Below are 9,924 nucleotides of genomic sequence, written 5' to 3' on the forward strand. Positions count from 1 at the left end.
CAAAAGTCATTGTACATTTGAATAAATTGTGAGAAAATGCTTAGGCCTATATCTTTGACAGCTTTTTTCACACCTTTTCAAAAAGTACAAGGGCTTTGGGTGTAAAATCTTAGGAGGAGCAGGAGACAAGTAGGGGCTATCTCATAGTATCAAAACTAATTTTTGACATCTTGAGGTTAGTGGGGGACAGGGTCCCATTATCAGTGGCGTAACCAGTGGGGGCGGGGGGCAAACTGGGAAGAAGAGCAAAAAATTGGGAAGGGAAAGGGGAAGGAGAGAAAAGAGGGAAGAAAAAGGGGAAGGAGAAGAGAAAAAGGGGAAAAAGAGGGAAGAAGAGAAAAGGGAAAGAAAAAAAGAAAAAAAAGAGGGAAGTAAAAAAGGGGAAGGGAGAAGAGAAAAAGGGGAAGGAGAAGAGAAAAGGGAAAGAAAGAGGGAAGAAGATCTATACTACTTTCATTGTGAAATTTTGTACTCTGAACAATGGATTTTTAGCTTCTAATATCATGCCAAAAACCATGAGCTTTAGGGGGCTCCGCCCCCTTGACCCCCGCCGGGGCTTTGCCCCTGTGCCCCACCAGGGGCCCTAAGGCGGGCCCCTGACCCCACCTGTTTATCACTTCACGGCAAGCCGCTCATGATCGCACATAAATAATACAACTTTTGGTCAAAAATTGGGAAATTTTTCAATCTTGGCCCCCGGAAGGTCAGGTCTGGTTACGCCCTGCCCATTATCGATCGTACCACACACCTTAAGTTTAGAAAATAATGTGCATGGTGGACAAGAAGTTAAGACAAATTTTCATAAAAGTTTCATAAAATAGGACCCAGAGGTCAACTCAAGGATCACTCGCATTGTTTGAATGTGAAAAGTGAGTTAACATAACAATAAAGTATCTTCTGTTGAAATGCTTTTGTGAAAGGTAGTGTACTTGATTTCGACTTTGTGTTGCTGACTCAAAACAGGGATTATTCTCGACATGGACTTAAAAAAATCCACTTTTTTTCTTAAATTAAAAAAAGGGGAGAAAATGGAGAAAAAAATACATCTGCAAATTGCAACAGATTTTGATGATTTAGGCTACTAGGTCTAGAGTTCTGGCTATAAGACATAAGGTTCGGGTTTGAAATTATGATTTAGGGTTAGGGTTTAGATTTAGGGTTATGTCATAGAGTTAGAGTGTAGGGTTATGATTTAGGTTAGGGTTTAGATTTAGGGCTCAATGCTCTAGAGTTAGGATTACACCCCCCTGTATAAAACATTGTTCCATGCATCTCACAGGTACATGTATGCATGGCTGCATATTGCCTGGCTATATAATAGGGCTATATAAACAATGACATGTATCTGTGTGTTGACACTGCACAAAAAGGTGTGAAGTGGCTAGAGTTCATGTTGGCTATTGGCCCATTTCACGGTTAGGCGCCACTTTTGGTCAAAAAAACTCGAAATTTTCAAAATGGATTAAATTTCATTTAATGGGGGTTTTCTTTTCCAAATAAGACCAGATTTTCATAAAAATATCATTTCCCAGCTTAAATCTCTCTACTTCTTGAAGAAAATTATGATTTATTATCTCATGTTATGTAATTTTTTAACAAATTTGATAAATATTGAGTAGTGAATATTTATACTTTGACTGTCCAATATATATATAATAGATATTTAAAATAAACAAGTGTGTCATAGGCTCTCTTCTGACCAAATTTGGGCAACTTTTGTTGTGTAATGACAAATTTATGGCCATTTAAATGTAATTTTGTGGTAAAAAGGAAATTGACATGAAAAGGTTTACTCAACAATTTTAATAATCAATGAATGACTCTGATATTTCACAGCTTTGAAGGTCATAATATGGGTAATGTTCACAAATAATATCAGCCAGTTTGAAAACACAGGTCAAATTCAAGATTCTGATGTTTGTGCAATTTTGGATGTGACTGATGTGAATGTGAACGGAAACCACACACTGTAAAGCAGAGTATATTTCAGAAAATAATGATTCAACGAAGTTTTCACACCCCAGTGAATTAAATGGGATATATTGAAATATATCAACCTGTGTTAGTGTTCATTTTAAAACATTGTTTACAATTTATAGAAGCGGATGTGACATTTTCAATTGTGAACAGAATATTTCATTATTACAAACAGTTTGATTGTCAAAAATATAAGCTTTAAGCACTTCTAACACATATATTTTGTGAGATTCTATTGAATTGAGCAATGTTAAAATGTTTTTCCTGACCCTTTATATTTTTGACAAGCAAAATGTTTATAATACTGAAATATTCCGTTCACAATTGAAAATGTCACATCCGCTTCTATAAATTGTATACAAAACTGTCTCCTAAAGACAACAACAAAGCCATGAAATAATCATATGTGACGTGTATGAAATAATTAAACCTATTTTAGAAAGTAAAATATCATGTTGTTTAAGTATTTTGACCTAAAAACTACTAATTTTGAGGATGTGACATGTGAACGGAAATGGAAGCTTTTTGAGTCTCCTGTCACAATTAAAGAAGGCATACTGAATTAAAGATTTGTTGTGCCTTTTGATCCCCCACAAACCTGTAATGAAATAACTTCAAACTGGCATCCTAGTCCCATTCCTGTCTTAGTTCTTTGAAGAAACTATTTTGGATGTGACAGGTACCATGGATGTGACACATGTGAACTGAAACTTTGAAATGTCATAGTGTTAGCTAAGTTGATGAAGGAGTTTTCATTAAATGGTGTCATTAGATAGCTCATAGCAGGAGATTTTTAAAAATCAAGGAGAAAAAATTCTGCCACTTATTTGTTAATAAATTATACTATTTGGAAAATTAATCGGATGTGACAAAACTGTGAACGGAATTTGTTGGCAAAAATTCAAAATATCGCTGTATCTACATATTAAGAGCAACAAGTGTAATTTGTTCAACAAATAGTAACAAGACTCTGAACTTTACTAAAACACACTAGTTTGCCATTCATGTAAAGTATCAGTCGATCTATTCCACATTGAATAAGGTACATAGATGTGAACGGAAAATGTCACATCCGAATTCAGAAATTTAAATGGTTCTCATGCTAGTTTAACTGACTACTACTACTTTGTTCATGTATGGCTGTATAGTGCAACTTGTTCACTACATAAAAACAACAAAAGCAGCTGGTAGGCTCAACATAGTTAAAAGTGGCAGCATTGGAAAATAAATGTCTGTTTCCAGGTTGCTAATAAAATGTGGTTTTTGACCACTTCTTACCCCTGTGCGCCCTGAAAGATAAAAGCAGAAAGGACGATTAAGCTAGTGGAGGTAGGCCATACAGAGACAATGAAAAATCACCAACAGTAAATTATGTAACCCCATTATTTTTTACACACCAGGCCAGATATGTTGAAAATCAAAAAGTGGCGCCTAACCGTGAAATGGGCCAACAAAGCTAATACTGATATAATGGGAAAGTCAATGACTTTGAAATTTTGTGGCAAATTTGCACTCATTTTTAAATAATTGTCACTCTGACTGTGTGTGGTTTTTGTGGTAAATCCACAGGCCTTTTGCCAATGACTGGTACGTCAATGTTTTCCGAGTCGTAACATTATGCGGCATGTTGAACCGTAAAATTGTGCGTATTTTCTACAGAATGACGAAGCACCTTTAAACGAGTCGTAACATTACGCGGCATGTTGAACCGTAAAATTGTGCATATTTTCTACAGAATGACGCAGCACCTTTAAACGAAGTCGTAACATTACGCGGCATGTTAGACCGTAAAATTGCGCGTATTTTCTACAGAATGACGCAGCACCTTTAAAAGAGTCGTAACATTACGCGGCGTGTTGAACCGTAAAATTGTGCGTATTTTCTACAGAATGACGCAGCACCTTTGAACGAAGTCGCAACATTACGCGGCATGTTGAGCCGTAAAATTGTGCGTGTTTTCTACAGAATGACGCAGCACCTTTTTTGAGTCGCAAACATTACGCGCGGCATGTTGAACCCTTAAATTGTGCGTATTTAGCAGATATGCTCATTATGCACTCGATTTCACATTGCTATGCCTATGGCAAGCTATTATTCATCTAAATAGCATTTATAAGGGGGGGGGGGGTCAGAAACCTATAAGCTTACCAAATATTTGTGTTCAGCCCTGTCATACCCCTACACGATCCTAGTTTATAATACTCACATGCCTATAGCAGACTTCCAAATGTCCGTAAATCCATCATGAACATGGAATTTAACAGGCTTTTATAATGGTTATCCTATCTGATATCACGTCCATGTTCATACACTTTGTCATGGAGCTGAATTCGGCAGCCGCGACCTCCACAACCGTATCAAAATAAATTTTAATTTTCCAACTGAAAAATATTATGTCAGTCTGATTGCAAATAATTATAATCATGCATTATATTTGAAAGCAAAACAAAATCACCAAAATGCAGATTGTGCTTCAATTCAATGAGTTTAAATTCCCGGGGGGGCACTCAACACAAATGACCATACGGGTATGCTCCCCGGAAAGACCCCCTTTGGGGTTTCGCAGCTCGAAAGACCCCTATATTTGACCAAAATAAAGCTCGAAAGACCCTTGATTTTGATAATTTCAGCTCTAAAAGACCCAAAAATTGCTCATTCCTCATATTTTTTGTTTTTTCAGGCGATTTTTAACCAAAAAGCCAAGAAAGACCCTTGATTTTGAGTTTTCGCAGCTCCAAAAGACCCCATTTTACTTGTTCACAGCCCGGTTCGCAGCTCCGAAAGACCCCCTTTTACCGGTACGCCGTCAGCTCCCAAAGACCCACCACCTCAAAATTCCGGGGGAGCATACCCACCAAAAATTTTTGATGTGCCCCCCGGGTTTAAATTCTGCACTATACGAGTTGCACAAGTTTGCATTTCCGGTGTGGAAGCTTGCCCATTTCACCCCCCCCCCCCCTTCACTTGCTTTTAATACGCTACGCACACCATTAAATTCTTTAGAGTACGGTAATTGCAAAGATTTGTGCCAAGTCTACATATTTTACAATAAGCAATGAACATTTTAGACTGCGACAAGCCTGTTTTAGGCTGATTACATGTCTGTCCTTTAAAAATATAAACTTTTTTTCATTTTTTATATGATCAAAATAAATTGCAATTTTTAGGTAATTTTTTTGTTTTGATTTTAAATCTGGACATTTTTGAGTCTGTGTTGAAAATAAATTCTGTTTCAAGTGTTATAAAATTTGTGGGATAGGCTTTTACGACGGGAATTCATAGCGGGTTCGCCGTCGGACAAGTTTAGAACTGTCAAGCTTTCGTCAGGAGTAGCTCTGACTTCTTCAGGATAAAGATAAAGTACCTAAGAATGAGACATGTAGATCGCCCCTTGCCTACTGATGGCTCTGAAAAGAGCCGTTCACTGAAGACTGCCCCTTGTCAACAGAGAACAATTAAGCAGTTCTCGCCTATCTGCTAATTTTAAAGGTTTTGGTGGCTCTGAAAAGAGCCGTTCACTGAAGACTTCCCCTTGTCTACAGAAACAAGCAGACCTCACCTATCTGCTAAATTTAAAGAGGTTTGTTGGCCCTGACAAAAGCTTGACAGTTCTAAACTTGTCCGACGGCGAACCCGCTAAAAAACCACTAATTGTTATAAAATTGGCACGGTAGTAAAATTTAAAACATGCACTGCAAAAACACCATTCTAGACACCATCTTGTCCTCGATTTTGATGCTTTATGTTTAGATATTAAACACTGTTTACAAATTGAGGACAAAAAACTGTTCAATCTCTAGACACAGTTTTTGCAGTGTGCCTTCTTTGGTCATTTAACACAAACTGCAACTGTAGGCCTATTGGAATTGGAATTGAATTGGAATTGAAATGAATGCTCAGAATTGAATTGAAATTGATTAGCTGCTAATTTCACTGCATTGGATTGGAATTGAGATGAAATGATTCTGAAATTGAAAAATTGAATTGGAATCGAATTGAATTAAATCTAAAGCAAGGTGGATTGAATTGGAATTGAATAGCAAGACTCCAGGTGTAGATAGAATTGAATTTGAATCGAATTGAAATCAATTTTTTGGAGTGAAATAACAATAATTGGGACTGGAAAATATCCCAAATAAACGGTTCCAAAAAAGTAAGTCCCCCCTAAGACATTTTAGTATACCGGTAATCCAAAAACGGCTTGATCAATTCTCTTGTTTTAAAGTTTGGAACAGATTAGTTATGCATCAAGTGAGCGGGTTTTTGTTGCTACTTTTTATCATCTTCATTGCAAAATGCAGCCATTTGTGAAATTTTCGGCCCCAAAAAAGCATTTTTCTACATAGGCCTATAGGCTTTTTATGCTTCAATTTGTGTTTCACAATTTTTCCCTTTAAGTGAGTAATTTAACTAAAAAGAAGCATTATTGTCTTTCAATAATGAATCGGTCTTCCTTCATGTGAGATTGCTTCCAAGCATCGTTTTTCTCTGGTCAAGCTGGTTCCCCGCATGCTGCAGGATTTGCTGCAAAGTCCTTTAAGGTGGTGTTGTCCCTCACTTGTCCGTTTGTAACAAGTTGAGTCTTTATAACGGCCACCCATATAAATGTTTTTTGAACCATTCAAGGAATGACCAATGAAACAAGTGTATAGGGATCCAGCATAAAATATCTAACCAGGAATCTATTGCTCCATTGATTAAATTAATCAATGAACACAAGATTTATCATTGAAGTTACAGTTGTTCCTTCCTAATAAATTTAATTAGAATGAAAAACTTGTTAAATTTACGCATTTTAATGCATTATACAAAAAGCCAATTTAGAAAAGTTCAACTTTTGTTGATGAATAAAACTTTTATAAATGGCTATATGATTACTCACTGAACCATAAAACATGTTTGAAATGTGTAAAAATTAATTCATGAACATCTCAACTGAAGTTATTTTAATTTTTTTTTAAATATAGAAACATTCCTTTTTGATTAATTTTCTTCAAGTGAAAGAGGTCTGAAACATGCTTTAAAAGTCTATGTAGAAAAGTGCAGCTTTTTGGGGGCGAAAATTGTATAAATGGCTGTATTTCTCAGTGAAGATGATAACAGATAACAACAAAACCCCGTTCACTTGATGCATAACTAATTAGCCTATGTTCCAAACTTTAAAACAAGAGAATTGATCAAGCCGTTTTCGGATTATACCAAAAATTCTTAGGGGGACTTATTTTTTTGGAACCGTTTATATGTGTGATGTAAACTTAGCATTTTTGTACCGGGGCCAGCAAAGCTGGCCACGGTACTTATTAATTGGATCAAGTTTGTTGTTGTTTCTAACTTTCTGTTTGATAGTTTATGAATAAAACAGAAAATATTGTCAAAAATGATCAAGTTGTCATAGCAAATAGAAATACCAAAATTGGTGTGTGAAGAAAGCAGAAGTTTTGTGTTGATTTTGCATGACTAAGGTAAAATCAGTATATATTTTAGGAACTTTCTTTCTAAATTGAAAATTGGGCAAATTCGCTGGTCCTCTTACCATGCACATTGACCTTATTAGAGTATAAAGTGCAGGGGACAATAAAATACTCAGTAAATGTGTCAGTGTGTGGTCATCATGTCATAGTGCTTTTCAAGCAGGGTCAAGGTTATCTAGCAGCGATCTTGCTATAGGTTAATGAAAATGTTTTGATGTGCATCTATTCCAGAAAACTTACACATGAAAATTAATTGGCAGTTGCTGGGAGATAGAGAATAATTGGCAGGACAATTGGTTCTACATTTAGGAGTTTCACATGATAATAATAATATGTTAGGATAGAAGAGGGTGTATGTTATGCCCTTAATCAAAAGTCTGGTATCAAAAGCTATTTGCACACATGAAAAACAATTAGCTTCTTTTGGATAAGTTGATTAACTTCATATATTTTTGTCTATAATATTATGATGATATATAGAAAAATCAGAAATCAGTAAAATGTAGCTTTGGTGCAGATGTAAAAATCAGAAATCAGTAAAATGTAGCTTTGGTGCAGATGTAACGAATTATGTTCCTACGTATATCACTAGTCTTTAACCATGCTATAAACAAAATTAATACAATAGCATTGGGTTTCAGTATGTGTAGGCCTATAATATATTTGTTGTTTATATATTCCAAAAATAATTATTCTTGATATAGTGTTTAACATTCTGTGTGTTTAAATTTTCAAACCAGATTGTTATGAATTAATCTATACTAAAAGATGCGAATGTTGTTTGCTTTTACAAATTTCATTTGTGCAATCACAATTATACTATATATAGACAGTTTTGACGTAAGTATAGTGTGAGAGAGAATACAAAACAGAGTGTAACATAAACTATTGGGCAAAATCGCCAATTAATTAGCTTCCGAAATTCTTGAGGATGTAGAAGGATCACATTTGGTACCAAATGTTTGGAATCTATTCCATCTTTTTTCAAATTTATGTAACAACGTAAAGACTGATGTTGAAAGAATAGCAACAAATGGAACTTGGCTCAAAATGTTCAAACAACCACAATTTTTACACTTAAAATTATTTTTACTGTATATTTATATTTTAAAAAAGAAAATGGTTGTTACTCAATGTAATCTACTTTTTGTTATATAATCTTCACATGAAATCATTCCTGTCCCGGTACATCCCTTTTTAAAGGGTTTTTTATTATTTTTTAATTACAATCGCAAATTTCCAATTTGCGAGTGTTCTGTTTTTGGTCAGTTCTTCTTTACCTAGCCGGGACACCGGCTAGGTCTTGTGATGCTATCGGATCTTTCTTTTTACAAGCCGACGACGAAAGTCGGCTTGTTCTGTCTTCTTCCAATTCTTTACAAGCCGACGACGGATGTCGGCTTGTTCTGTCTCTTCTCAATTCTTTCTTTCTTTCTTCTTTCTTCTTCTGGCAACCGCAATCAACTGCATGTAGCTCCGCAACGGATTGACAGATTTCAACCAAAGTTGACCCAAATGACCATTGGGCTAGGCCAAACCTTCCATTTGACTTTGACCTCGCCGTGACCTTTGACCTAGCTATAATGGTCAAAAATGTGATTTCACAAAAAATGCTACTCCTTCCACAAATTTTATGCGATGAGGACATGGTTATATCATGTGACTCGACTTTAGTCGGTGTCTATAGGGTGTGCTCAGATAAGGGGTCAAAGGTCATTAAGGGGTCATTTCTGGTCAAAGTCTAAAAAATATTCAAAAATTCACTGTCTTTACAAATTACATAGCAGAGAGTTGCCATTAGCACACATGCATTGCTACTAGCCAGGGTCTTTAGGATGCCTACAGTTTCGGGGTCAAAGGTCATTAAGGGGTTACTTCCGGTCAAAAACCAAATTTATCAAAATGTTCAAAAACATTTTATCTCAAAATGTAAACAGACCAGAATAATATAACCAACATACATGAATTAGTGTTCCCTGATGTATGCATGGTATTTTTATTTTGTGGGTCAAAGGTCATTAAGGGGTCACTTCCTGTTTTTAGCTGAATAACTTCAAGAATTTTTATCTCAACAACTGAACATGTTAGAATTTTTTAATTACAATTGGAACAATGCATTTTGTCGGTGTACATAAGGTTTTTTTTACATTGAGGTCAAAGGTCAATAAAGGGGTCAAAAGGTCAATCAAAAATTTTCAAAAAATCAAAATCCATGTATAAGTTCCGATTAAGCTGAAATTCACCAGGAATATTTCTTATGACATCCTAAGCACAGTGCAAGAGCAGTTGACCCCGTCCGTAACCCAGGGGTCAAGTTATAGGGGTCAAATTGCGGCTTGTATTCAGCGTCTGTTGACTCTAGTTCTTTCTTACCTAGCCGGGACACCGGCTAGGTCTTGAAATGCTACCGGATCTTTCTTTCTTCTGGCAACAAATTTCAAAATGCTTCTTCCCTTACATGTTACATCCTACAATG

The sequence above is a fragment of the Amphiura filiformis genome, chromosome 9 (assembly GCF_039555335.1).
Source record: "Amphiura filiformis chromosome 9, Afil_fr2py, whole genome shotgun sequence".
NCBI lineage: Eukaryota > Metazoa > Echinodermata > Ophiuroidea > Amphilepidida > Amphiuridae > Amphiura > Amphiura filiformis.